This window comes from Lutra lutra, chromosome 5, assembly GCF_902655055.1.
Source record: "Lutra lutra chromosome 5, mLutLut1.2, whole genome shotgun sequence".
NCBI lineage: Eukaryota > Metazoa > Chordata > Mammalia > Carnivora > Mustelidae > Lutra > Lutra lutra.
The window spans coordinates 96,140,698-96,165,829 of NC_062282.1; positions in this window are offsets into that span (position 1 = coordinate 96,140,698).

Genomic DNA, 25,132 nt, shown 5'->3' on the forward strand with positions numbered 1-25,132 from the left:
AAGTAGATTCAGGGTTATTCATGTTACTTACTCTTTCAAGTAAGCTTTGGTGTGCATCTTCAAAGGAATTTGTTGTCAAATCTATTGGCAGAAATTGGAAGTTCCCTTGTATTTTAATAAAGTAGGCTACATGGTGATATTCTCTTTCAGTCCTAATGTTAACATGTCTTTTTTAAAAACGGTTTTATTGATTTAAAAGGAATCAAATCAGATTTTGTTTCCATTATCCTTTCCTCTGTTGTTTTTCTGCTTTTTATTTCACCAGTTTCTGCTTTTTTACTTCTGCTTATTTCAGATATAGTTTGCTCTTTTTCTAGTTTAAAGTGTGAGCTGGAGTCATTGACTTCAGGCCTTCTTTTCTGATACTGGTTATTTTAATGCTATTCATTTCCTTCTAAGCACTGCTCTAACAAATTCTGATAATGTTGTGTCTTTGTTTTCCTTCAGTTCAGAATACTTCGTAATTCTCCATTTGGCATTGTCTTTGATGGGTTACTTTCAGTGTGTGTTATTTAGTGTCCAAAGATCTTTGTTGCTGACTTCCAACCCAGTTCCATTTTGGTTAGTAAAAAGTTTGTATAATTTGATTCCTTTTAAAAAATTTTCCAAGAGTTGCTTTATGTTGCAAGATACATCTTCTTAAGTGTTCCATATTCACCTGAAAACAATGTATCTTCTGGCTCTGTTGAGGAAAATAATCTGGACTGCCAATTAGGTCATGTTGGCTGATGGTGGCGTTCAAATTTTGTATATCCTTACTGATGTTCTGTCTATTGTTGCTACCATTTAATGGGGTCTTGAAATCCCCAGGTAGATTGTGGACTTTGTCTGTTTTTCATTTTAGTTCTGATGGGTTTTGCTTACCTATTTTGAAACTCTGTTAATAGTTCATAAATGTTTAGGATTGTTTTGTCCTTATGTTGAATCGACATATCATTTTTTAGTTACCCTTTTTTTTTTTTTTTTAAAGATTTTATTTATTTATTTGAGAGAGAGACAGTGAGAGAGAGCATGAGGGGAGAAGGTCAGAGGGAGCAGACTCCCCATGGAGCAGGGAGCCTGATGCGGGACTCGATCCCAGGACTCTGGGATCATGACCCGAGCTGAAGGCAGTTGCCTAACCAATTGAGCCACCCAGGCGCCCCTTTTAGTTACCCTTTAATTCCTGGTAATATTCTTTGCTTTAAAATCACATGTTATGGGGCGCCTGGGTGGCTCAGTGGGTTAAGCCTCTGCCTTCAGCTCGGGTCATGATCTCAGGGTCATGGGATTGAGCCCCGCATTGGGCTCTTTGCTCGACAGGGAGCCTGCTTCCCCTTCTCTCTCTGCCTGCCTCTCTGCCTACTTGTGATTTCTCTCTCTGTAAAATAAATAAATAAAATCTTTAAAAAAAAAATCACATGTTAATACTAGCAGTCTAGTTAAAAACTTAAAAAAAAAAAAAAACCCAAATTAACATAGTATTACCTTTTCTTATCCTCTTACCTGAGACTTGTTGGTGTATTAATACTTAAAGTGTCCATCTTGTAGGCAGCATACAGTTTGGTTTTGCCTTTTTTTTTTTTTTTTTTTTTCAAATCAGTCTGCCAACCTATGCCTTAGTTGGGAGTGTTAAGACCAGCTGCATTGAATGTGAATATTGATGTCATCGTATTTAAATTTGAGTTTTATCTCTTTTTTCTCTTTATCTGCCTTTTTTTGAATATTCATTTTTATTCCATTTCCTCCTCTTTGTTGGCTTCTTGGCTATAATACTTTTTTTTTTTTTTTTTTTTTTTTAAGATTTTTTTAATTTATTTATTTGACAGACAGAGATCACAAGCAGGCAGAGAAGCAGGCAGAGAGAGAGGAGGAAGCAGGCTCCTTGCTGAGCAGAGAGCCCGATGCGGGGCTCGATCCCAGGACCCTGAGATCATGACCTGAGCCGAAGGCAGCGGCTTAACCCACTGAGCCACCCAGGCGCCCCTATAATACTTTGTTTTAAATTGTGTTTTTAGGGTTTATTGTGTATAAATTTATGTTTTTTTTTTTAATTTTTTTTTTTTTTTTTTTTGAGAGAGAGCAAGCGAGAGCAAGCATGGGTTTTGGGGGTGGTGGGGGGTGGTAGAAGGAAACGTAGAAGCAGATCCCCCACTGAACAGGGAAACTTAACATGGGACTCAATCCCAGGACCTAGAGATCATGACCTGAGCCAAAGGCAGATGCTTAACCAACTAAGCTACCCAGGTACCCCTGTTGTGTATGAATTTTCATTTATCACATTCTTGTCTTAAGTAATATACTACTTCATTTGTAGTATAAGACCTTTACAGCAATAACATTTTTCCTACTCCCATTTTGTGCTATTTAAAAAAAAAAAAAATTGTCAGAGCACAAGCAGGGAAAGCAGCAGGCACAGGCTCCTGGCTGAGCAGGGAGCCCAAAGCAGGACTTGATCCTCAGACCCTGGGATCATGACCTCAGCCAAAGGCAGACACCTAACCGACTGAGCCACCCAGGCATCCTCATCTGCTATTTTTGTCATACGTTTTACTTCTATTTGTTAAAGTCCTCACACTACAGTGTTAACTATTTTTGCTTGAACAGCTTTAAAGACATTTCGATGAAGGAAAAAGTCTCGTCTGTTTATCCATATATTTACAACTTAAGTTCTTCATTTCTTTGTGTAGATCCAGATTTCTGCTTGGTTCTATTTTTCTTCTGCCTGAAGACATTCTTTAACATTTCTTATAGTTGAGGTCTGTTGGTAATGGATTCTTTCACCTTCAGGCTGAAGTTTTTATTTCAACTTAATATTTGAAAGATATTTTGCTGCAAATAGTCTTCCATGTTGACTTTTTTTTTCCCTTTTGGTACTTTAATTTTTTAATTTTTTTTAAAGATTTTATTTATTTATTTGACAGAGAGAGATCACAAGTAGACGGAGAGGCAGGCAGAGAGAGAGAGAGGGAAGCAGGCTTCTTGCTGAGCAGAGAGCCCGATGTGGGACTCGATCCCAGGACCCTGAGATCATGACCTGAGCCGAAGGCAGCGGCTTAACCCACTGAGCCACCCAGGCGCCCTAATTTTTTAATTTTTAAGATTTGTTAGAAGAGGGCATGAGTGTGGAAGGGACAGAGGACAAGGGAGATAAGCAGACTCCCCACTGAATGGGGAGCCTGACCCATGAGATCATCACTTGAGCCAAAACCAAGAGCTAGAGCTTAACTGACTGAGCCACCCAGGAACCTCTCCTTTCAGTACTTGAAAAGTGTGGCTCCACTGGTTTACTTTGTTTCCAACAAGAGATCTGCTATCCCTTTTTCTCTCCCCTCAAATTTTTATTTAAATTCTAGTTAGTTGACATTCCAATATTGGTTTCAGGATGTATCACCCAGTGCTCGTTGTACGAAGTGCCCTCCTTAATAACCATCACCCATCTAGCCCATCCCTACTCACCTCCCTCCATCAACACTCAGTTTGTTCTCTACCATTCAGAGCCTCTTATGGCTTGTTTCTCTATTTCTACCTACCCATATGTTCATCTGTTTTGTTTCTTAAATTCCCCATATGAGTAGAATCATACGGTATTTGTCTTTAACTGAATTATTTTACTTTAGCATGATGTATTCTAACTCCATCCATGTTGTTGCAAATGGATCTGCTCTCTTTACCACTCTTCCTCTACTAAGAAATTCTGTTTTCCTTGTGACCACTTTTTTCCCCCTAAGTTTGTTTATTCTTTCAAGATTTTATTCATTTGACAGAGTTTTCAAGCAGAGGGAGTGGCAGAGGGAGAGGGAGAAACAGACTCCCTGCCAAGCAGGAAGCCTGATGTGGGACTCCATCCCAGTACTCTGGGATTATGACCCAAGCTGAAGGCAAACGTTTAACTGACTGAGCCACCCAGGTAAATAAGTTTATTTATTTTTAAATAATCTCTCCACCCAATGTGGGGCTCGAGCTCATGACCCCAGGATCAAGAGTCACATGTTTTAGGGATCCCTGGGTGGCTCAGTTAAGTGTCCGACTGTTGATTTTGGCTCAGGTCATGATCTCAGTGTCATGAAGATTGAGCCCTGCATCAGGCTCTGTATTGGGTATGGAGCCTGCTTAAGATTCTACCTCTTCCTCTCTCCACCCCCCACAACCTCTCTAAATAAAGGAAAAAAGAGAGTCACATGCTCTTCTGACTGAGGCAGTCACCCCTTCTTGTGACCACTTTTAAGATTTACTCCCTAATGGGGCACCTGGGTGGCTCAGTGGGTTAAAGCCTCTGCCTTTGGCTCAGGTCATGATCCCAGGGTCCTGGGATCGAGTCCCACATCGGGCTCTCTGCTCAGCAGGGAGCCTGCTTCCTCCTCTCTCTCTGACTACCTCTCTGCTGACTTGTGATCTCTGCCAAATAAATAAATAAAATCTAAAAAAAAAAAAAAAAAAAAAAAAGATTTACTCCCTAAATCAGTTTTATTTAATTTGATAGGTCTTGGTACTTTTTTTTTTTTTAATTTCTGTTTCAGTGTTTTTCGTTCCTTGAGCTTCTTGGGTCTGTATGTTTTGAGTTTTTGTTAAATTTAGAAAATTTCCAACTATTACTTCCTCACGTTTCCTTTCTCCTCCCCACTTTTAGTATCCCATTAATGCATATTGTCACTTGAAGTTGTCCCACAGCTTACTCAACCTCTTTTTTTTTTTTCAGTTTTGTGTGTATGTATGTGTGTGTCACTTTGGAAAGTTCTCTTGCTCTCTTTCTGAGATTAATATTTTCTTCTGTAGAGTCTAATTTGTTCATTTTGTCTATCTTTTTAAAAAAAAGATTTGAGAGTCGGGGTGGGACTGGGAGACGGAGAGAGAAACTCAAGCAGACTCTGCCCCCAGCATGGAGCCCAACATGGGGCTTGATCCCATGACCCTGAAATCACGGCCTGACCCGAAAGCAGGAGTTGAATGCTTAAGCAACTGTGCCACCAAGGCGCCCCTAAGTATATCTTTTAAAAAGTAATCTCAGGGGCAGCTGGGTGGCTCATTTGGTTAAGCGTCTGCGTTCGGCTCAGGTCATGATCCCAGAGTCCTGGGATTGAGCCCCCGATTAGGGTCCTTGCTCAGCAGGGAACCTGCTTCTCCCTCTCCTTCTGCCTGCCTTCTGCCTGCTTGTGTGTGTGCTTGCTCTCTCTTTTTCTCTGTCAAATAAAATCTTTTTTAAAAATTTAAAAATAAAACCAATAATCTCAGATACTGTATTTTACCACTCCAGAAGTTCAATTTAAGTTCAAGTTCATTTTTTTATATCTTTCATGTTTGTTTTACCTGTTAAATTGTAAAGGTAATATAAGTACATAAAAGTGGGAAGTCTGCTGTTAGCCTTTTTAACCTATTTACTTGGTTGCATACCTTTTGCTGATTCTGTGTATTCTCTACAAAAAAAATTGATTAAAAGTCTTAGAAAGCATCTATGCAAGCAAGGAATCGTGAGGCTTAAACTTTATTATTTTCACAAGAAATCCATCTTAGGGCCTCTTTAAGAGAAGAAGAAAGACAAGATCTGGAAGGATGGAGGCTTCATTCCAGGCTCTTTGGACTGTTGCCAAGTGCAGTGTGGCCAGTAACAACCAATGAGGGAGGTAGTATTTGCAAAGAATGATTTCCTGATAGATCATAAAAGCTCCTTTGCTTAAGGATTCCATGAAGCCACTCAGCCAGGAGCTTGGACCCAGTGGATCTCCTGTGCCTCCAGGGTGAGGCAGCCTGAGTCCCAAGTGGCCCAGGAACAGACTTGGTGGGGTGGGGGGCATGGGAGAGCTCTCACATGATCACATGAACTGAATCTGAGATGCATGCTTTTATCTTTGCTGTCCTCACTTCAAGCTCCTACTGACTGCGTGGTGTGAGTGCTAGCTAGTATCAGACACTTGGATAGGGGCTCAACTGAGATACACCCTTGTCAGGATCATGTGATTATAAAACATTATGAAACGGACTAAGCTGCAAATAGCAACTTAGATTATTGTCATGTGTAGAGGATAGTGATAAAAGGATGACTAGAATTTTGAAATTCTGTAGCCAGTCTGTTTGGTTTCAGAGTTCTCTAGCTTCGTGTGCATGTAGGCTCTATATCCGTTCATAAGAATAAGTGATAAAAACCAGTCATAAATTATTAGCAATAATAATTATATTCTATACTGCTTTCTCTGAAACAAGAAAGGAATCTGGCAGCTTCTCCACAGAAACTATGAAGTCCAGGGAGGTGATATAGGGCTGCTCCAAGCCCCTTTGGTGTGGATTAGGAAAAGGTGCAGCCCCTGGCTGATGCAAACTCACAGGTGCTTGGCTTGGCAAATGGAGCTCGGACGATTTCAGTCTCCCTGTGTCCTGGGCTGGGCATTCTTGTGCCATAAGCAGACTGCATAATTGTCTGTGGGGTCCCAGTGACAGGAGGCGGCCTCAACAAGTCTCCCTCCAGCCACAACATCTGGCTGGCTTGTTCATCAGGTGTGGGCACTGAGATCAGTTAGATTTTGATTGGCTCAAAAAAGGATGAAAGCCTAACTATGAAATCCTGAGCCAGTATAAATACGCTGCAGAGGAATAAGGAAATGTCCACACACATTATTTTAGAGCTTGAAAAGATTTGGGAAATGATTTAGTTCTTCCCTTCTTGCTCTTTAATGGATGATGATCCCAAAACTCAGAGGACGTGAGTAGCCCCATGTTCACCAGGGGTAAGCAATGAGTCTGGACAGGGCTTGAATGACCTAATACTTGACCATCAGTAATTTCCTATCCAATATTTAATGATCATTTTAAATTAAAATTTGAGTAGTTTTTTCCCCCTCCAAAATGCTGCTTACATTAAAACCCATCTCAAAAATTCAGATCAAAAGATAAGTTTTCTGATTCAATGCATACAGGACTGCCAAGCATCACTGTTTGTAGTATTTGGAAAGATACAATTATCATTTCCGTGGAATCATGGCTTCTGGCAGTAATAATTCCATTACTGTTGATGAACCAACTGAGACTTCCGAGTTAATGCAATTTGTGTTCAGAGATGTCCTAAAAGGCCTATGTAACTTCATTATCAGTACCTGACTTTTAAAAGTACTACAGCTATTAAACAATGAGAACATCTTCGAACCTCACTGTAATAAGAGTTTCTGTTCTTTCAGGCCAGGTGGCAAAAGTTTAATGAGCAATTTAATTGCTTGAAGAATTAAATATGTCTTATTTTCTGCTTCAGGGGCTGGGGTAACATTGGTTCGGATGAGATATTAGAGTTTGGGTGAGAGTTTTTACCTTTGGGGAAGAAAACCCACGTTAGAAATCATCTCCAGGTTCTCCAAATCCTATATTGGGCCTAACTTCACTTCTGACTAATTACTCTTCGTAAAATCCACAAAACTTAGAGCTACATTTTACTTTAGAAATTATCCTCTCCTCACTTGACTCAAGTGAGAGACAACCACCACAAACCTGGGTGGCTTAAAGCAACAAAAGTTCAGCCTCTCAGAGTTCCAGTTCTGAGGCTGGAAGTCCAAGATCGAGGTGTTGGCAGCACCATGCCATCTCTGCAGGCTTCAGGGGATAATCTGTCCCAGGCCTGCCTTGTAGCTCCTGGAGCTGCTGGCAGTCCTTGGCTCCCTTGGCTGATGCATATACCACTCCAGTCACTATTGTGTTGTCACCTGGCATTCTCCCTGTGTCCCCAGTCTCCTCTTATAAGGACACTAGTCATATTGGATTAAAATGAGGTCCAGTACGACCTCATCTTAACTGGTTATATCTGCAACAGCTCTATTTGTGACTAAGGTCATGCCCACAGGTTCCAGGGATCAGGAAATGAACATATCTTTCTGGGGGACGCAATTCTACCTATTATAGCCTGCAACCTTACTACTTCTATGGATACAGAAACACTACAGATAGTCCTTAATTCCTCTCCTTTCCTGTGGAGCTTTTTGAGTTAGGTGAAAGTGGAGTGCAGGGAATGATCATTTATGTCAATCATTCCTGTCCTTGCAAAGCTTTTAGTCTAAAGGAAAAACCGATGATAAATAAGTCATGGATAGGTATTCATTAGAGAAAAATAAGTATGTACAGGACCCAGTTTAAATAGTGCGGTCAGGGGAGGCCTCTCTGAGGATCTACATTTAAACTGAGACAGCTATGGGAAAGGTATGGAGAAAAACATTCCAGGTGGAGTCAACAGCAAATATTCTGGCTCCAAGGTGGGAAAGAGCTCAGAACTCCAGGTACGGAAGGAACCAAGATGAAGAGATGAGGGAGGATGAGATCAAAGACGTAGGTAGGCGCCTTAACCTGATGGGCAATGAGTGGCTCCTGAAGTTTTTGACCGTGACACTGCAGCTGAGAAATAAGAATACACAGATGCATATCTATATAACTGGATGGTAAAAGAGAGGAGAGTAGGTAGTAGTTAGATTTGTAGTTACAATTTGGAGGTGGGTCTCAGGATGTTAATGTACCTTGTGTGGGAGGGTGAAGGAATTCAGGGCAATGCTCGTTGTTGAGAGGAGTCCCCTTGAAGGCAGTACCAGTAAGTGAAATGGTGAAGAACGAGGAAGGAAAAGGATTTTGCTGGAGAGGGATGGACTGTAAATAAACAGTTCAGTGTTTGACATATTCCATTTCAGACCCCAAGAAGTCATAGATGTGTTGCCTAGTGGATACGTCTCCGAAGTTCAGGGATGAGATCTGGGCTGACAATATAAATTTGAAAGTTGATAAAATATATAGAGAAAGAATTTAAAGCCATGAGAAATAGATGAGATTTGAGGAAAGAGAGTAGAGAAGGAGAGTGTTTGGGCACAAGCCTTAAGAAACTGAGAACAAACCGCGCTATCACCCTGTGTGTTAGTTACCATTATTGTGTGCCTGGCAGAGTGCACAGCACAAATGCTCCAGGGCATTGCGAGCCAAGGCTTGGAATGCCAGCCAGAGCAGCCTGTGAGTCCTAGCCCTGATTTGTCCCCCTGTGTGACTGTAGCAAGGCGTTTAATCTCTGTGCTCTGTTCCCATATTTGCAGAGTGGTAACAGGACTACGTATTTCACAGGGTAGGTAGGTACTCTTCCGTCCATACATGTTGATTTCCTGTCCCTTTCCTCGTGGGCATGTGTTTCAGGGCTGAGATGGTGGGGAGGAGAAAGGGCAAAAGAAGAAAGACACTCTAGAGGAACTTGAACGTACGTAGTACTTTGTTTAACACCAAGCCAACAAGTATCACATTATGCAAGTATTTAATAGCATGAGGGCTTCCTCTTCTGTCACAGAATCATGGGCTCCTTGCTCCTCTGATGGTGTAAATTGGGAGACCCTGATCTGTTGCCTCCTGGGTGAGTCTCATTCTCTCTGTGGTGCACACTTGCTGGGATTCTCTTTAGTGATATTTATTTCTCATTTAGGAGAGCTCCTGAATGCAAGTCAATTTCTTCATCTGGGACCCAATGCAAGGAAGACATCAGAGGCAATTTTGACTTTCCTGCACTTTTGCTTTATTTGCTTCAAGTACCTAAGGGAGCCATGTGATTATTGCTTATGTATTTAAAAGCCACTGGTAACAAAAGAGATCACAGATACTGTTCCTATTTGGCAAGTCTCCTCTGAGTTCACACAAGAGATTGAAGATTGTGCCGTAGCTGAGTCCTTGATCAGGTATTTAACAAAATTCCAGACCACTGAGTCAGGATGGTGGCTGTAGTTGGGATGGAAGAGGTGGGAATAGAATTTTAACATACTTCTCTGGTTATTCTTATGCAGATTTAGAATTTGAGAACCTTTTTTGTGTGTTGAGGAGAAAGTTGTTACCCATATTAGAACCCTAAAACAATAATTTATTGCATCACCTAATATCACAGATGAAGCTGACCTGCAGAGGACATTCTCCGTGAAGCACATCTTACTTAGGAAGTGGATGGCCTCTGCTCTTATAACTCTGAGTCTTTCAACCACGAGTTCCCAACATTTCTTGAGCCATGACAAACTGGGCACAAATTAAATCTCAGGGCACAGTAAAATATAGACATAAAATACAGTAATAACAAGTCACATTTTGACCTAAAAAACAAAGCTTATTTAAGTAAGTTTTTTTTCACAAAACAGTGTTTTGAAATATGAATCACTCGTTAAGGTTTGGAGTGGGTGCATATGTGCACGTGTGCGTGTGTGTAGACAGGCAGTCCTGCCTCCGTTTGAGATCCACAGACGTGGCCCTGCAGGCTCCCTGCCCCCACTCAGAGTGGTCCTCTGCAGCTCCAGTGATTTAACATGTTGCGGGTTATACACCAGGAAGGGCTGCCCTTCAAAGAGCAGTCATCATAGACTTGACAATTTTCTGGCAGATATTCAAGGAAGGTGTCTTGAGGAAGGAGTAGTACCATTTTCTTGATCACGCAAAGGCTCCGTATGAGTCGGCCGGGGTGTTGCCTGTGGGTCTCAGGAGCAAGTTTCCTTCTAGGATAACCTTCGTTTCAGTGTAAGTACATACTTCTGTATTGGGGTTTGGGCTGCTCTTGGGAGGTGGACTTGGGTTAAATCTCTGCTCTGTATCCTATACCTTCTTTGTGACTTCTGTGAATTTCAGAACTTTTTTTTTTTCTGACCTCCTTAACTGTCTTCTCCATCCAAGTGTGCTGTCTCAGTTTTACCCCATACGAGTCCCTTCATGAGCCTTGTTCTTTTTTTTTTAATATTTTATTTATTTATTTGACAGACAGAGATCACAAGTAGGCAGAGAGGCAGGCAGAGAGAGAGGAGGAAGCAGGGTCCCCGCTGAGCAGAGAGCCTGATGCGGGTCTCGATCCCAGGACCCTGAGATCATGACCCGAACCGAAGGCAGAAGCTTTAGCCCACTGAGCCACCCAGGTGCCCCCATGAGCCTTGTTCTTGTCCCCATTTTGTATCAGAAAGTCCAGTGACACTCCCATGATTTTGTGAATTCAGGAATGCTCCTGGAGGTCTAAGACATTTCACTTCCACACTGGCACTGTTACTATTTAGTACAACACTGGTTTTTCCACCTCTGGTTCCACCTGTTCCCAAAGAAGCATGGTCCCAATATTTAACCTTCCTTGGGTTGCAGTCTTTAGAAGAATACTCTCCCCCACAAGTACACTATTATTGGGCCAACCTTGCCTACTCTTCCTTGAAATTCTGGGGGAATTGAAATATTTATAAAATAAATATATGTTTTTAAATTGTGTTTTAATTACTCCATTTTGAACAGGAAATGCAGTCTGTTTCAAAATTCAAAGGCCACAAAAGGATACAGTTTACTTCCTCAGAGATCATATAATTTGTTTCTTGTGTTTCTTTCTAGAGATAATTACTGTCTCTCTCTTTTTCCTTCCTTCCTTCCTTCCTTCTTTCCTTCCTTCCTTCCTTCCAAGATTTGTTTATTTATTTGAGAGAGAGAGAGTGGAGGAGGTACAGAGGGGTAGAGGGAGAGAGAATCTTAAGCCGACTGAGCACAGAGCCCAATGTGGGGTTGATCTCATGTCCCCGAGATCAGACCTGAGCTGAAACCAAGAGTCAGATGCCCAAATGATTTTGCCACCTGGCAGCCCCAGAGATATTTTATTTCTATGCAAGCAAATGAGTTTATTTTCTTCCATTTTTATACAGTTAGTAGCTTATCATACACACAGCTCTGGACTTTTGCTTTTCTCAGTTAATATTAGAATGAAATTTTTCTCTACCTCATTTCTGTCATGGCCTGGAGGGGAAGGAGTGTTCCTTGTTTACAGAAAGCATCCAAGCTGCTTGGGTGGACAGTAGGTATCATTGAGCGAGCAAGGCTGTGCCCCAGGTCAGGACCGGGAGTTAATGTGTGCAGGGATTGTGAAATTCTAGAGGACTCGGTGGATTTTTCAGAAAGTCTGATGGAGAAGGTGGATACTGGCTGGGGTCTGAAGGCAGTCAGGGAGAGAGCGTGCCTTTCCTTACCTTCTTTGCTTCCTCTGATGATAGAGGCTAGCTGAAAGGAAGACTCTGAATCTTCCCCAGGAGCTGGCAAGCCATTTTCTTGTCAGGAGATTCAGATTCAGGCAGGCATCCTCTGGTGAGGAGTTCTGGGTTGGGGCACTTCAGATATTTCAGGATTCCAAATTCTTCATTCCTGGGTTTGAAAAAATAAAGGCCGTTTGTGAGATGAGGTGTTTCAAAGGGTAAGTGGCTAGTGTAAACAAAGGCACCAGGAGCTGGTTCTGGAATTTTCCTATTTTCTCCTGAGGTTCAGTATCCCGAAGTGTCTCCTAAAAACCCATCTTTCAGGCCCAGGATGACCCAAGACATCTTCAGAAGATGTTAAGCTACTGAAATCAAAACCACAGAGATTACCACCTAAATAAAAGGAGCAAGTTTCCTTTGCTGCTTTCAGGCCGAACAGCTCTCAACCCGGTCTGCCGTGTGTGCGTGTATGCACGCATGTGTGCACTGCAGGGCTTCTCTGAGGTAAACCAGAGTTCATGAGCCGAGACGGAGCTGAGCTGTCCAAATTGGTTTCAGCTGAGGGCCTTTGTTAGTGGAGGAGGCACTCCTGCTATCCGTCTTGTTATTTTTTTCATTTTCTTTCTGAATTCATTTCTTGAGCTTGGGGCCTCAAAAATAACAAGCTTTTAAAATGACTGAGTATGCTCTCAGGCTCCACGGAGCCCAACACCCCCGCTTCCTGTTCTAAGCAGGATGCTGGGATCTCGTTTTCCCGACAAGTCCACTAGAATGGTGGTCAGGAGGCACGTCTGTTAATGCCCTTGGCTGGGGGAGGAGGGAGATGAAGGTCAGGAGGGCAGGAAAGGCGAGGGCCAGAGGCATGAGGGAATGCTCATAAGTAATGGCTAAATTCTCAAGCATTCTTGAGCAATTTTCAGATGGTATCTAAGTTCGAAATTGCTGAGCAAATGCCTTTTGGTAAGGGACATACGCTCCGCTTCATGCTCTCTCGGACCATGGTGTAGGTACCCGTAGGAAATGGCTAGGCACTTAGGCAGGCCTGGCCTCATAAGAGAGTTTCGTCTTCCTTAAGGTCTGCCCCACCAAGATTTGCTCTGGACCAGAATCAGAGTCAGAGTGGAGCCCAGCTCCAGGACACAGAGGAAATGTCGTACTCACTGAAAGAACTGTAGGAACCGAGTCCTAAAGCGTATACTGCCTCTGGGGGCTGTGTGCGGCTGTAGCGTGCAGGTTTGAACTGGGGCTGTGGCGGACATAAGATAGATGGCAAGGGGAAACATCGATAGGGGAGCCCCTCCTGGCAAAGACATCTGGGCCAGTCCTGACAGGCGGCTCGCTTACTCTCTGAGACAGAGGCAGAGTGGTGACCTACAGTTAACCACGTGCAAAGCAGAGCTGCCCGAATGGAGTGCTGAGAAAGGCTCCGGGGTGCAGGGGGCTGGGAGTGTTAGAAAAGATTATTTGGTGAGGCCAGAAAAGGGACCCTAACCATGTTCCTCGAGAGAACTAGAGCACACTCTCTTCACCAGGCTGATAAAAGAGTGTCCGGGGCCGGGGGGGCAGGGGGGGCCCTGGGTGGCTCAGTTGGTTAAGCAACTGTGTTTGGCTTGGGTCATGATCCTGGGGTCCTGGGGTCAAGCCAGGACCATGGTGTAGCACATGTGGGAAATGGCAAGAGTGTCTGGGGAGGAGCAGCTGGACATTCTCTAAAAGCTCAGGGAAGGGTGCAGGTGGCAGGGTAATGTGCTGCCACTGAATGGCTGCTCCGGTATTAATGGCGGTGATCAAATCATCAGATGGCAGATGCAAAGTGGATGAACCTAACCTAATAGGGGAAAAAAGTGAACACTGGTGAATAATGATAAAGATCATAGAACCATGGACTTGACCTTAAGAAAGCTCTCCTCTGGGCATGCGGGTGGCTCAGTCAGTTAAGCGCTTCTGCCTTCGGCTCAGGTCATGATCCCAGGGTCCTGAGATCTCTTCTCTCTCTCAAATAAATAAATAAAATCTTTTAAAAAAAGGAAAAAAAGAAAGTTCTCCTCTTTCCATGGACCATCATCCAGCAGCAGCTCAGACCAGAAAATGGCAACCAGTAGCCCTAACTCTTGCATCCCCCATGTCCTGCTCAGTGTGTGAACCTTGCTCTTAGATGTGAGAAATTTCCATCTTCATGGCTGCCGCCTTCGTTCAGGCCCTCAACACACTCTCCCAGGAGCCTCCTGTCTCACCGCTCCCTCTAACCTTTGCACGCAGTGGTCTTGCCAAACTCAACACCACTCCTGCCTTTGCATGGAGCCTATCAATGGCTCCCTCTTGTTCTCAGAGCAAAGTCCCATGTGGTGGGGAGGCAGGAGAAAGGGGGGGGGTTGGTACGCAGGTGGGATGACTGAGCTGGCCCCTACCTCCTGCTCTGAGTTGCCTTTCTAGACCTTCCAGGCTCCTCTGCTCTCACTCCCCTGCCCTGTTCCCTCAGCCTCCAATGTTTGTTCCTCTGATTGTTGTTGGTCTGGTCAACGCTCCGTCCTCTTTCAAGTCTAAACATGAGCAGCTTCTCAGTGGAAGCTTCCTGAGGCCCCCGAGAGAACTAACCATGCCCACCACATGCCCCCCACTGTACCCTCTTCATCTCCACCCAGAGCAAACCTGTTGTGTCCCAAGTCACCAGTTCAAGGTACAAAAAATTCCAAAGCCTTTCCTTTACAATGTACGTTTTTGCCATGTATACACAACATTGACACAATGCCCATGGATACTGTTTTTACAAATGGAAACCTGCTTATTTTATACAACATCGAAATGTTGCTGTTATAAAGTGAAAGTTCTCTCCCTTCTCTGGGAATCAGTGCTGACAGTTTGAGTGCAGTCTTCTGGATCTTATTCTGTGCACATACCAAGTTAATGTCTTTATCATCCCGAGCCCCTATCTGACGCCCCCAGGCAAGTTCATTCTGCATTCCACCTCCCCTCCAATGTTCAGTCTGAGACAAGCTTTGTGAGGGTCACAGGCTTGCAGAGAAAACATGGAACCCTGGTCTTTTAGCAGCCCCCCACCCCACCCCCCCTTGCTCTGGTGCTATCGCTATTTGGTTGTCAGGATAAAGACACAAGAACAGTCCTCTCCCAGTGCTTTGCTCTTCCCTATTCTACCACGGCAAGGACCTACCCTTGGGCTCCCTAGGGGGTCAAATTCAGATGTGAGCCTCTGGAGCTAGAGGGATCCTCCCTCATGCCTGACCCCTGTAGTCCACCCCACGCACTGTCACTGGACTCCCTTTTGTAACTCTCATTTCTGATCAATCATCTTCTCTGCTGGAAGACAGAAGTCACTGTCCCTGCTATTGTCTAAACAATACAGTGCCAACCTTCGACACTGACTTCTGAGGCTCTCCACGACATAGCCTTGTGGTAGACAGTGTTAACCGTTACTTTTGCCTTCCCTCTCCTCATCTTCCATCTTCTGGGTACAGGCCCTTTTCTGTGGCAATAGGGTGGGCGGATAACTCAGGCCTGGCCCACCACTGCTCCCCATTTACAGGCACCCAGCGAATGGCACAGGGAGAGGTTAGGAAGTGTCTTGCACAAGGCCAATCAGATTGAGCTACTGCTCTAGGCGAGGGAGACGCTCTCCCACCTGAGTTTCAGATGAGGGGATGTATCCCTGTAACTGCTGCTGGTTTTTCTTTGACCACCTTGAGGAAGTTGGCCAGCACCCATTGGTGAGTACAGCTGAGAGAAGGGGACAGGGACAAATGGAGGGTCTTTTTAGTGCTTGGATCCAATCTTACCTGAGTCTAGCAGCAGCTCTGGGTGTTCCAGTTATGATAGCTCAATGAATTCCCTTCTTTTTTGACTCAGTGAACTTGAATTAGGTTTCAGTTCCTTCCACTGAAATGTCCCTTCCTAATGCAGGCCCTATCCTTCTTTACATCCCATGCTCCCTTTTCCTTCTTTGAATTACACCCTATGCTCTACTCAAACTCTGCTCCCCATGACTTGGTCCCCTTTCCTGTGCTCTGGCCTTCTCAACTTGGAATATCATCTGCTCCCTATCCCCTCCAATCCCATTTCTCCAAGTTGAAATCTACTTCTTCAATGCCCAGTGCATTGGGCCCCCTCCATGCCAAGCTTCCTCGGATGTTGTCTCAATCTGCTTAGGATGGTATAACAAAGTAGCATGGAAAGTTTGGCTCATAAAAACACACATTTATTTCTCATAGTTCTGGAGGTTGGCAAGTCCAAGATCAAGATGGCAACATGGTTGGGTGTAGGCCCTTTTCCTGGTTCTTAGCGGATACCTTCTCACTACATCTTTGCTTGGTAGAAGAGACTGTGTCTCTCTGGAGCTTGTTTTATAAGGGTACTAATCCCACTCATGAGCGCTCCACTCTCCTGGCATAAGTCCCACTGCCCAATACCATCATCTTGGGTGGGGGGTAGGGTTTCAACATACAAATATGGAGGAGGTCACATTCAGACCATAGCAGACATTATAGTTGAACGGTTTAGATACTCTTTCTTTCTGTGTGCACTGCAGCTTGGCCTAAAACTTTCCAAGGTAACAATCCTGTTATGATGCTCCAAGGGCGGTGGCCTTTCAGAAGTAGATATGCTGGGCTCCGACGGGGCTGCCCTCACAGCCCCCAGACAAGACAAGCATCACACCATTTATCATAAAAATTGATTTTTCTCCAGCATGTATTGCTAAGATATATCCATCTTCCTTTGAAGTTGGAATGTGCTGTAGCACAGAAATCACAATAAGCATTCAGCAGCAAGGTCAGTCGAAGGGATTGATGCTCAGAAACATAAATTGTTTCTCTCTAGAATCCAGAGTGGTTTTGCCGTTTGCACAAAGCTCTCTCCAACTCTCTCAGCCTTTTCTTGCATGTTATTTGGGGGGAGGCTTAAGAGCCATAGTCAAGACCTTCCAGTTTACATACATTTTATTGGCTTGGACTTCTCTGGGGTTTATGGGTTCAAGTCCATTTCAAAATAAACCATTTCTGGGGCGCCTGGGTGGCTCAGTGGGTTAAGCCGCTGCCTTCGGCTCAGGTCATGATCTCAGGGTCCTGGGATCGAGCCCCCTGTTGGGCTCTCTGTTCAGCGGGGAGCCTGCTTCCTCCTCTCTCTCTCTGCCTGCCTCTCTGCCTGCTTGTGATCTCTCTCTGTCAAATAAATGAATAAAAAAATCTTTAAAAAAAAAAAAAAAACCATTTCTTGCATGTTATTTGGGGGGAGGCTTAAGAGCCATAGTCAAGACCTTCCAGTTTACATACATTTGTCAGCTATGGAGTCAGAGGATTAAAGTAGAAACACATTACTAAGGTCAGTCCAGTTCAGATTCTGTGAGCCCAGAAGATGCTTCAGGATAGATCCAATTTAGCAGAACCTAAGAAGTCTAATTATTGTAAACAAAACAGGCATACAAATCACAGTAGCCAATGAGACTGTGTCCTTTTTTGTTAATTGGGGGATAGTATTATCTGTCTCACAGGGTTTTGGTAAGAATTAGAAATAACATTTGTAAAGAGTTATACTTAGTGCCCCATCTGATAGAAGATGACTAACAGATAGTTGTTGATATATTTTTTTAAGATTTTATTTATTTATTTAACAGACAGAGATCACAAGTAGGCAGAGAGGCAGGCAGAGAGAGAGGAAGGGAAGCAGGCTCCCTGCTGAACAGAGAGCCCAATGCGGGGCTGGATCCCAAAACCCTGGGACCATGACCTGAGCTGAAGGCAGAGGCTTTAACCCACTGAGCCACCCAGGTGCCCAGTTGTTGATATTTTTATTAATATTACCAGTTACTGTATTACAAAGGCTCTCAGATAGTTATAAATCAAATGCTAAGGGGATGTCATAGAAGGAAGTGAGAGAGCCTTGATGAAGTCTTCATGGATTGAAGAAAGATGGGTGGATTAAGTTGGGTTTTGGCAGGTGAAAGTGAGGACAGACCTTTTGGTACAGGACTTGTTTTGGTTTGGAGAACATTCTCCCTGCCCCTGATTCTTATCCAGAGCTTGAACATCTTTTTTGTTAATTAAGTTCTTATTCTAATATCACCACCACATAAGTCCCTTTACCTTCCTCACCTTATACAATAGTGATCTTCTCTATTACATCTACATCCAACAGAACCCTATCAGACAATGTTACAATTTTTGTGTTCAACTACCATTGTTACTTTTATCAGATATTTACCATTTTTGTTTCTCTTCGTTTCCGAAGATAAGTTTCCTTCTGATAACGTTTCCCCCAGTTGGAAGAACTTCCTAAAACAGTTCTTTGAGAGCAGATGTGCACACATGAGTTCTCTTAGTTTCTCTTCGTGTGAGAATGGCTTCTAATCTGAGGAATGTTACCCCTGATATAGAATCCCGACAGTTCTATTCCTTCAGACTTAAAAAAGTATTGCCCTCTTCTTTCCAGTCTTCAGGGCTCAGCTCTGAGGAGAAACCTGCCTTTATTCAAATCATTGTTCTCTGACAGCTTTCAAGATGTCTGCTTTGCCTTTGGTTTCCTGTAGCTTGTTTATGATGTGTCCTGGTGGGTTTTGGAATTGCTGGGCTTCTTGAATGGGTAGGTTTGTGTCTTTCACCAAATTTGGAAAACTTTCATTGTTTTTTTCAAAAAAAGTGTTTTACATTCCATCTTTTTTCTCTCCTTCTGTGACTCTGGTGACATGAATGTTTTTAGACCTTTTGGTATTGTCCCGACACTTCTGAAGTAACTCATAGATTCACTCTATTTTAATCTTTTATTCTCTTTGTTGCTTATATAATTTCTCCTGGCCTCTCCTTATGTATGCTCTTTCCTCTGTCATCTCCATTCTGCTAATAAGTCCCTCCAATGAATTTTGTTTGAAATTTTCCATTTCATCCTGTTTCTGTCTTCTGTTTTTTTTTTTGTTGACACTTTCTTTTGTTCATTTCAAGAATGCTCACCATTACCTGGTGGAGGAATTTGGTAATACCTGCTGTAAACTCCAAATCTGGTAACTCCAACAACTATGTAGTGGGCTTTTTTTTTTTTTTTTTTTTTTTTTGGTATTGAGTTGTGTGAGTTCTTTATATATTTTAGATATTGTTCATTTGTTAAAGATATCATTCACAGATAATTTCTCCATTTCAACAGGTTGCCTTTTCATTTTGTTAATGGTTTCCTTTGCTGCACAAAAGTTTTTTTGTAGTAGTCTCTTGCCTGAGGTGACGAATGTTGAAAAGTATGGCTAAGGCTGATGTCCAAGAGATTACAGGCTGCGAGTTCTCTCTCTTTTTAAAAGATTTTATTTATTTGAGAGGGAGAGAGCAGGGGGAGGGACAGAGGGAGAGGGAGAAGCAGGCTCTCTGCTGAGCAGGGACTCTAACTTTGCAGGGCTGTTCTGATCTGTCCCAGTGGTGCCATCAGCCTAACTCTTTGGTAGTGGTTTATCCCTTAGTTCAGCTCTCAAAGTCATCATTCGATTAGGATTAAGGTGGAGCACGTGCAGTTTGGCAGTGAGGCCAGGGGTCATCAGCAACTCGGTGGGATGATTTTCCAAGTGCCTTTCTCTGATTGCTTCAGTTCTCCATTTCCACAGGGAGTCGCCTTTTTGGTACCTCCCTCAGAAAGTTGTGGCTTTATTTACCATGCTCTGCGGAGCTCTTCTGCAACCATGTGGGCCTAGTTGACCGAAAACCGAGGGGACACAGAGAAAAAAGCAACAGGCTCTGTTCTATTCTTTTGGGAAGGCAGCTCTTTGAGAGATTGGAAAGTTTCTTCCCGAGTTTTATAGGTGGTCGCGGGCTGCCTTTGCCAGTATGGTCACTGCCAGGAGAGCTGGTCAGTGTTCCTGGAGCCAGATGTCTGGTGGATGCCCACGGTGGCTCCCTGATGGGCCCCCAAAACCCCCAGTCCAGATAGGGACATAGTGGAGTTAAATAAAATGGTAAGTTCTCTCCACTGGGTCAGGGTTCTTCCAGTGCCAGTCTTCTTCCCCTGTCCTTTTGCTGCTCTGTTTCCAAAATCTTCAAATCGCTGGTCCCCATGTTATGTCCAGGTTTTGTAACTGCTTTCAGTTGGGGAGAGACAGGGGTGAACCTGCTTATCCCATCTTCCCCAGAATGGGAACCCTACTACTCAGAACTAAACATTATTTGTATTTTGGTCTTTTCTTCCAGTATATTTTCTTTGTGAACATATACACAAATTTGGAATCAAAACCTGTGTATAGTTTAGTAGTTTACCTTTTAAAATATCATTGTGAGACTTTTCTCAATGTAGGAGTAAAATATTTTAAATCTGATTTCAAAGTGTTATATATTTATTGTTGAGGTATTGGGTAAAGGAGAAAATCATAAAAAATAAATTAAAAAGGACATGTAGTTCCCACCATCAGAAATAACTGAGCAGGGACGTCTGGGTGGCTCAGTTGGTTAAGCAGCTGCCTTCGGCTCAGGTCATGATCCCAGCGTCCTGGGATCGAGTCCCACATCGGGCTCCTTGCTTGGCGGGGAGCCTGCTTCTCCCTCTGCCTCTGCCTGCCATTCTGTCTGCCTGTGCTCGCTCGCTCTCCTCTCTCTCTGACAAATAAATAAAATCTTTAAAAAAAAAAAAAAAGAAATAACAGCATTTTGAAGTACACCCTTCTAGTTTTCTGAATATTATCTGGACATAATTTTCTGTTTGCACTACTCTAAGACTTTCTTTTAATTTAATAACATAGTGAATATTTCCTTACTATTTAATAATCTTCTTTAGCACTTTTTTTTTTTAAGATTTTCATTTATTTGACAGACAGATCACAGTAGGCAGAGAGGCAGGCAGAGAGGGAGGAGGAGGAGGCAGGCTCCCTGTTGAGCAGAGAGCCCGACGTGAGGCTCGATCGCAGGACCCTGAGATCATGACCTGAGCCGAAGGCAGAGGCTTTAACCACTGAGCCACCCAGGCGCCCCTAGCACATTTTTAAAAAAAGATTTTATTTATTTATTTGACAGATAGGGATCACAAGTAGGCAGAGAGGCAGTCAGAGAGAGAGAAGAGAGGAGGAAGCATGCTCCCTGCTGAGCAGAGGGCACGATGCGAGGCTCCATCCCAAGACCTTGGATCATGACCCCAGCCAAAGGCAGAGGCTTTAACCCACTGAGCCACTCTTCTTTAGCACATTTTAAAGGGCTGCATTGTAATCCATTACATGAATGTACCATATCTTAATATATCATAATATATTTAAGTAACTACACATTGTTGTAAATTTAAGTTGGTCATGCTTTTTCCTTTTACAGGAAAAAAATTAATCAACATTTTTAGCATTCATAGAAATGACTCTTTCGTTCATCTCTCCTTTTATTCTTAGGATAAATCCTAGCATACTATGGCTGGGCCAGACATTTTATACTTAGTGTCAAGTTGTCCTTGAAAGAGATTGTACTAGGGTGTCTAGGTGGCTCAGTTGGTTAAGCGGCTGCCTTTGCCTCAGGTCATATGGGATCGAGCCCCACATCAGGCTCCCTGCTCAGTAGAGAGCCTGCTTCTCCCTCTCCCTCTGCCTCCCGCTATGCCTACTTGTGCTCTCTCTCTCTCTCTGTCAAATAAATAAATAAATAAATAAATCTTTAAAAAAAAAGAGAGAGATTGTGCCTATTTAGAATACTAACATACCCTACACTTTTGACAAATTAGGTATCATTTAAATGTATCTTCTAATCTGATAGGTTAAAAGAGGCCATTAATTGCTTCCGTTTAGTTACTGTTTTGTGTATATGAGTGAAAATACCTTATGATTGAATAATATTTCACAATGTAATGAAGCATTCTTTCATTACTGGACATTTTTTATGCTATTTTACTTAATTGTCCCACAAATGTATGTCTCTATCTTTATCAATAATATTGGTGTATCTATCATCTACCTAGTGTCTTTTCCTACAGCTCTCTCTCTCTTCTTTTAATTTTTTATTTTCAGAGAGAGAGAGAGTGAGAGAAAGAGTGAGCATGAGCATGAGCAGGGGAAGGGTGGAGGGAGGGGCAGAGAGAGAAGCAGCTTCCACACTGAGCAGGGACCCTGATGCTGGACTTGATCCCAGCAGGCGCTTAACCATCCAGGTACCCAGCTCTATCTCTTTAATATAGATTTATTGAATGAGCTTATTGTTACTGGGTCAAAGACTATTCAATTTTATAGATAGATAGAGAAAGAGACAGAGGTGGGGGGAGGAGAGAGAGAAGCGAGGAGGCTATTAGGCTTTTTCAAAATCTAGAAGTGAACCCAGGGACTTGGATCAGCATGCTAGCTGTGGCTGCAGGGAGCGAAGTAAGAATGTGGATGCATCTAGAATACAGAGCCCATAGGATTTCCTAGTACACTGGATGTGGGGCTGGTGAGGGAAGGTCTCCACAGTGTGGACAGACACCTTTCTAAAGTGTAAATTTAAAATGTAAATGACTTAAAACCCTGCAAGAGCTCCCTCTCATTCACCATGAATAAATGTCGAGGTACAATTTTAACAGGAACATCGGGGCCCTCCATAATCCAGCCCGAGGCTGTTCTTACCCCACCATTTTGCATTTTACCATTGCCTTCTCTACTTGCATCTCCACACCCTCTATGACTCAGCGCATGCATTCTTTTTCCCCTCTGAAGTCTTTCCCAATTTTTGATGTGTTAGTTTCCTATTTCTGTGGACCAAACTGACACAAATTTAGTGGCTTAAAACAAAAGAATTATGTTCTCTCCTGGGTCTGAAGGCCAGAGTCCCAGTCAGTGTGTTGGCAAGGCTGCACTCTGGAGCCTCTGGGGGGAAACTCTTCCTTCACTTCTCCAACTTTCGGTGGCTCCTGACATTCCAAGGCTTGGGGTGCTGCATCCAATCTTTTCTGTCCTCACATGGCCCTCCTCTTCCAAGTGTCTGGCCTAAATCTCCCTCTGCCTCCTTCTTGGAAAGATGCTTGTGATCAGAGTTTGGCCCATTAGTATCACCCAGCATGACCGCCCCTTGTCCAGATCCTTAACTCAATCCCATCTGCAGAGGCCTTTCTTCTTTATAAGGTGGCATTTCCAGGTTCCAGGCTTTGGGGCCTGTCACCTTTGAACGCCATCAGCTGTACTAGCCGGAGGCCCTATAGCGAGGTGAGTTCCAGCACTGTGTTCCTTCTTCTGTGGCAGTTACACACTTGGCTCGTCCGACCTGTTTTCCCGTGGATGTTCACACACAGGTGTTCCCTCTAGGCTTCCATCCCCTCATAGCCGGGGAATGTGCACAGTTCCTGATCACCTTGTTCCCCTCACAGCTGATGGTCTGGGCACAGTGATGGGCGAGAGACCGAAGATTCAAGCAGCAGGTCTGAACGGCTGTGTGTGCCTGAAACTTAATCATCTTCTGGAAATTAAAGTAGGATTGGACTCTTGAGACATCTGCTCAGTGGCTTTCGTGTGTCTTTCCCGTTTTCTTTTCATGTCCAGCCGTTGTATTAGGTTATTTCCATTCAACAAACCTGCTCCGTCTGGCCTTGGGCCCAGTTACAGCCCTTGATAAACACAGGTATCATGGGATGGAAGGAGAATATATGTTTTCCTTGAACTGTTAGATGGAATCTAGAATTTAATATCTTTGAGGTTATCTGGGGGACTAAACAGGTTGGTCATGCTATTTGGGACATTGGATCTCTCAGCATTATTATTATTTTTTTAAGATTTTATTTATTTATTTGACAGAGATCACAAGTAGGCAGAGAGGCAGGCAGACAGAGAGGGGGAAGCAGACTCCCCGTCGAGCAGAGAGCCCAATGCAGGGCTTGATGCAGGGCTCGATCCCAGGACCCTACGATCATGACCTGAGCCAAAGGCAGAGGCTTTAACCCACTGAGCCACCCAGGCACCCCATCTCTCAAAATTATTAGTGAGGATAGCAGGACTTTCCAACCATGGTCCTTCCTTTGCCATGTGGGTAGTCCTGGCATTGTGTCAGGAGGTGAGTAGAGCCATCAGCGTTATTTCTTGGAAGTTACTCTGACTTTGGCCTATAAAAAATGTGTCCCCTATTTGTGCTAGGATTTAGCTGGGGCATTGGTTGGCTTACATGGTGTGCGACACGAGGTCAAAATAACTCTCAAACTTCTACTTGGCAAATGGTTCCTGATTTTTATTTACATTTCTCAGGACCTAGTCATGCACCGCTTCAAGGAGAATAGATTCTTGTGGTTAAAATGCAAACCAGTTTGTTCTTCAACAGGCTTAATCGGTCCAGAAAGGGCATAGTATTTGCTTTTCTACCTTGCAAATTAGTTTCCTATCATTTTCTCGCTATGTTCCTTTGACTATTATTATTTTTAAATTTTATTTTATTTAAATTCAATTAAGATATAATGTATTATTCATTTCAGAGTTAGAGTGTTCCTTTGATTATTATGAGCGCTACTTTGCAGACAACAGTCCCCTACTTTGCTATATTTAGTAAATCAAATTTATTATTAACCTATGTTGACAGAGACCAGACACACTCAAACATTATGCTGGTTAAAATCATAGATATTTTAAGATCCCTTTGGGGCAAACTGCAGCACATTTAAAAATCCTTGAGCCAAGTCTGGATGAATTTCCCCAGCTGTTATGGAAAGACAGTGATAGGAGTTAATCATCTGCCTGAACGCGAAGTCCTGAATGAACTCTTTTTAGTTACTGTCTTCCTTCGATCCTGGCAGCTTGTCCCCAGTGTCCCTTAGGCAGCCCAAGCCCAAGCACCACGGATCTCCCTTTTATCGGTGAGAAAATCCTAAAAATGTGTTGACAAGGAGGCATTCCATGACTGGGAAATTGAAGTTGAGGTGGGGAGGGGAAGCGGAAAAGAGCTGTAGGAAAGCTCTTTCAGCCGGGTTCACCTGGGTCCCTTTATTTTTTTAATTTTATTTTTTCAGTGTTCAAGAGTCACCGTGTATGCACCACACCCGGTGCTCCATGCAACACGTGCCCTCCTTAATACCCACCACGAGGCTCACCCAACCCCCCACCCCCCTGCCCTCCAAAACCCTCATTTGTCTCTCAGAGTCCACAGTCTCTCATGGTTGTCTCCCCCTCCGATTTCCCCCAACTCACTTCTCCGCTCCATCGGGGTCCCTTTAAACTTGCTGTCACTGGGGCACCTGGGTGGCTCAGTGGGTTAAGCCACTGCCTTCGGCTCAGGTCATGATCTCGGGGTCCTAGGATC